Source organism: Dendropsophus ebraccatus, unplaced genomic scaffold, assembly GCF_027789765.1.
Source record: "Dendropsophus ebraccatus isolate aDenEbr1 unplaced genomic scaffold, aDenEbr1.pat pat_scaffold_469_ctg1, whole genome shotgun sequence".
In the NCBI taxonomy this organism is placed as follows: Eukaryota; Metazoa; Chordata; class Amphibia; order Anura; family Hylidae; genus Dendropsophus; species Dendropsophus ebraccatus.
The window spans coordinates 17,501-22,500 of NW_027210073.1; positions in this window are offsets into that span (position 1 = coordinate 17,501).

The following is a 5,000-nucleotide window of genomic DNA, read 5'->3' on the forward strand; positions in this document are numbered from 1 at the left end:
CCCCCCCGGCGGTCCTCGGAGGCCATCGGATGCGGGCTAAGGTGCATTAAAAGTCGGATACGAGTCAGTGTCCGTCCCGGTTCTCCCCAGCGGTCCCCGGACGCCCTTGGATGCGGGCGAGGGTGCGCCAAAGTCGGATACGAGTCAGTGTCCGTCCCGGTTCTCCCCAGCGGTCCCCGGACGCCCTCGGATGCGGGCCAGGGTGCACCAAAGTCGGATACGAGTCAGTGTCCGTCCCGGTTCTCCCCAGCGGTCCCTGGACGCCCTCGGATGCGGGCGAGGGTGCGCCAAAGTCGGGTACGAGTCAGTGTCCGTCCCGGTTCTCCCCAGCGGTCCCCGGACGCCCTCGGATGCGGGCCAGGGTGCACCAAAGTCGGATACGAGTCAGTGTCCGTCCCGGTTCTCCCCAGCGGTCCCTGGACGCCCTCGGATGCGGGCGAGGGTGCACCAAAGTCGGATACGAGTCCGGGTCCGGTCCGGTTCTCCCTAGCGGTCCCTGGAGGCCCTTGGATGCGGGCCAGGGTGCACCAAAGTCGGATACAAGTCCGGGTCTTGTCCGGTTCTCCCTAGCGGTCCCTGGAGGCCCTTGGATGCGGGCCAGGGTGCACCAAAGTCGGATACAAGTCCGGGTCCGTCCCGGTTCTCCCCAGCGGTCCCCGGACGCCCTCGGATGCGGGCCAGGGTGCACCAAAGTCGGATACGAGTCAGTGTCCGTCCCGGTTCTCCCCAGCGGTCCCTGGACGCCCTTGGATGCGGGCGAGGGTGCACCAAAGTCGGATACAAGTCAGTGTCCGTCCCGGTTCTCCCCAGCGGTCCCTGGACGCCCTTGGATCCGGGCGAGGGTGCACCAAAGTCGGGTACGAGTCCGGGTCCGTCCCGGACCGGGGGAGCGGGCGCCGGCGCTGTGGGGAGCCGATCCCGGGCTCCAGCAGAGTCTATTCGGGGACCGGCTTGTCGGGGGCACTCGCGTCCGGGGTCATGGAACTCCGACCCGGACTAAAGCCTCGAGGAGCTCCCGGTCAGAGAACCGGGATGAGGTCGGATTTGAACGCTTTACCCGGGCCGGAGTTCCAGGAGCCCGGCCACATTCCGGCGACGTCCCGCTAAAACGGGGGCGGTGACACTCGACGCCAGACCTCGTTTCCGCCACCGCCAGCCCTACTCTAAGGGACGGGCGTCCCCCCCGGCGGTCCTCGGAGGCCATCGGATGCGGGCTAAGGTGCATTAAAAGTCGGATACGAGTCCGGGTCCGTCCCGGTTCTCCCCAGCGGTCCCTGGACGCCCTTGGATGCGGGCGAGGGTGCACCAAAGTCGGGTACGAGTCAGTGTCCGTCCCGGTTCTCCCCAGCGGTCCCTGGACGCCCTTGGATGCGGGCGAGGGTGCACTAAAGTCGGGTACGAGTCAGTGTCCGTCCCGGTTCTCCCCAGCGGTCCCTGGACGCCCTCGGATGCGGGCGAGGGGTGCACCAAAGTCGGATACGAGTCAGTGTCCGTCCCGGTTCTCCCCAGCGGTCCCTGGACGCCCTCGGATCCGGGCGAGGGTGCACCAACGTCGGATACGAGTCCGGGTCCGTCCCGGTTCTCCCCAGCGGTCCCTGGACGCCCTTGGATGCGGGCGAGGGTGCACCAACGTCGGATACAAGTCAGTGTCCGTCCCGGACCGGAGGAGCGGGCGCCGGCGCTGTGGGGAGCCGATCCCGGGCTCCAGCAGAGTCTATTCGGGGACCGGCTTGTCGGGGGCACTCGCGTCCGGGGTCATGGAACTCCGACCCGGACTAAAGCCTCGAGGAGCTCCCGGTCAGAGAACCGGAATGAGGTCGGATTTGAACGCTTCAGCCGGACCGGAGTTCCACGATCCCGGCCAAATTTCTGCCACGTGCCGCTAAAACGGGGGCGGTGACACTCGGCGACAGACCTCGTTTCCGCCACCGCCAGCCCTACTCTAGGGGACGGGCGTCCACCCTAGCGGTCCCCGGAGGCCATCGGATGCGGGCTAAGGTGCATTAAAAGTCGGATACGAGTCAGTGTCCGTCCCGGTTCTCCCCAGCGGTCCCTGGACGCCCTCGGATGCGGGCGAGGGTGCACCAAAGTCGGATACGAGTCCGGGTCCGTCCCGGTTCTCCCCAGCGGTCCCTGGACGCCCTCGGATGCGGGCGAGGGCGCACCAAAGTCGGATACGAGTCCGGGTCCGTCCCGGTTCTCCCCAGCGGTCCCTGGAAGCCCTTGGATGCGGGCTAGGGTGCTCCTAAGCCCGGGGAGAGAAGAGCGCCGCTCCGGTAGGTTTCAGCGGGGCGCGGCGCTATGCGGTAGCCGGCGGAGGCTCACCACGGCCGGGCACGCCGAGCGCGCCCGCTCCGGTCCCCGCCGGCGGGACTGTGAGTGCACGGGCAGCCGTCTGGAGCCTCCACGAGCCCGGACACGAAAAAGCGCCGCTCCGGTAACATCCAGCGGGGAGCGGCGGCATGCGGTAGCCGGCGGAGGCTCACCACGGCCGGGCATGCCGAGCGCGCCCGCTCCGGTCCCCGCCGGCGGGACTTGGAGGCTCTTGGCATCCGGCGGGAGCCACCAGAAGCCCGGGGAGAGAAGAGCGCCGCTCCGGTACCCGCCGCCGGGGAGCGGCGCTTGGCGGTAGCCGGCGGAGTCTCACCCTAGGCGGGCAAGCCGAGCGCGCCTCTCCGGTCCCCGCCGGCGGGACTTGGAGGCTCTCGGCATCCGGCGGGAGTCACCAGAGGCCCGGGGAGAGAAGAGCGCCGCTCCGGTACCCGCCGCCGGGGAGCGGCGCTTGGCGGTAGCCGGCGGAGGCTCACCCTAGGCGGGCAAGCCGAGCGCGCCTCTCCGGTACCCGCCGGCGGGACTTGGAGGCTCTTGGCATCCGGCGGGAGCCACCAGAAGCCCGGGGAGAGAAGAGCGCCGCTCCGGTACCCGCCGCCGGCTCTTGGAGGCTCTTGGCATCCGGCGGGAGTCACCAGAGGCCCGGGGGGAGAAGAGCGCCGCTCCGGTCCCCGCCGGCGGGACTTGGAGGCTCTTGGCATCCGGCGGGAGTCACCAGAGGCCCGGGGAGAGAAGAGCGCCGCTCCGGTACCCGCCGCCGGGGAGCGGCGCTTGGCGGTAGCCGGCGGAGGCTCACCCTAGGCGGGCAAACCGAGCGCGCCCGCTCCGGTCCCCGCCGGCGGGACTTGGAGGCTCTTGGCATCCGGCGGGAGCCACCAGAAGCCCGGGGAGAGAAGAGCGCCGCTCCGGTCCCCGCCGGCGGGACTTGGAGGCTCTTGGCATCCGGCGGGAGTCACCAGAGGCCCGGGGGGAGAAGAGCGCCGCTCCGGTCCCCGCCGGCGGGACTTGGAGGCTCTTGGCATCCGGCGGGAGTCACCAGAGGCCCGGGGAGAGAAGAGCGCCGCTCCGGTACCCGCAGCCGGGGAGCGGCGCTAGGCTGTAGCCGGCGGAGGCTCACCCTGGCCGGGCGAGCCGAGCGCGCCGCTCCGGTCCCCGCCGGCGGGACTGTGAGTGCACGGGCAGCCGTCTGGAGCCTCCACGAGCCCGGACACGAAAAAGCGCCGCTCCGGTAACATCCAGCGGGGAGCGGCCGCATGCGGTAGCCGGCGGAGGCTCACCACGGCCGGGCATGCCGAGCGCGCCCGCTCCGGTCCCCGCCGGCGGGACTGTGAGTGCACGGGCAGCCGTCTGGAGCCTCCACGAGCCCGGACACGAAAAAGCGCCGCTCCGGTAACATCCAGCGGGGAGCGGCGGCATGCGGTAGCCGGCGGAGGCTCACCACGGCCGGGCATGCCGAGCGCGCCCGCTCCGGTCCCCGCCGGCGGGACTTGGAGGCTCTTGGCATCCGGCGGGAGTCACCAGAGGCCCGGGGGGAGAAGAGCGCCGCTCCGGTCCCCGCCGGCGGGACTTGGAGGCTCTTGGCATCCGGCGGGAGTCACCAGAGGCCCGGGGAGAGAAGAGCGCCGCTCCGGTACCCGCCGCCGGGGAGCGGCGCTTGGCGGTAGCCGGCGGAGGCTCACCCTAGGCGTGCAAGCCGAGCGCGCCTCTCCGGTCCCCGCCGGCGGGACTTGGAGGCTCTCGGCATCCGGCGGGAGTCACCAGAGGCCCGGGGAGAGAAGAGCGCCGCTCCGGTACCCGCCGCCGGGGAGCGGCGCTTGGCGGTAGCCGGCGGAGGCTCACCCTAGGCGGGCAAGCCGAGCGCGCCTCTCCGGTCCCCGCCGGCGGGACTTGGAGGCTCTCGGCATCCGGCGGGAGTCACCAGAGGCCCGGGGAGAGAAGAGCGCCGCTCCGGTACCCGCAGCCGGGGAGCGGCGCTAGGCTGTAGCCGGCGGAGGCTCACCCTGGCCGGGCGAGCCGAGCGCGCCGCTCCGGTCCCCGCCGGCGGGACTTGGAGGCTCTCGGCATCCGGCAAGAGTCACCAGAAGCCCGGGGAGAGAAGAGCGCCGCTCCGGTACCCGGCGACGGGGAGCGGCGCAAAGCGGTAGCCGGCGAAGGCTCACCGCAGGCCCGCAAGGCCAAGAGCGCCGCTCCGGTTCCCCAGCGGAGCCGGGCAGCGGGCGGAGGTTCCCCGTCGCGCCCGGGCAAGGGTTCATCCTGCCCGGCACCAGAGACCAAGCCGTCCCGCTCTCCCCGCCGGAGCTCCCGGACTTTGTCATTTTTCTTGGGCTGAGGTCCGCGGAGGAGGAGGAGGAGGAGGAGGAGGCGGCGGGAGCCGGGCGTCGGTGCCCCGCCGCGGCCGGGCGAGGGTGCGCCCAGCCCGGCACCCGAGACACGGCGGCCTCGGGAAGCCGGCGGGCGACATCGGGAGCCCCCGCGGGGATCCTCGGGGCTCAGTGAAGCTGTTCAGACGGGTGTCCCCTCTCCAGAGCCCCGGAGGTGCGGGACCGGCCCTTCCCCCCACCCCAGGCCGAGGTCCTCGGAGCGCCGCCGGCGGGAAAAGTGGGGAAAGGGACCCGCAGACCTCCGGAATGAGGTCGGATTTGAACGCCAGATCCGACCCGGAGTTCCAG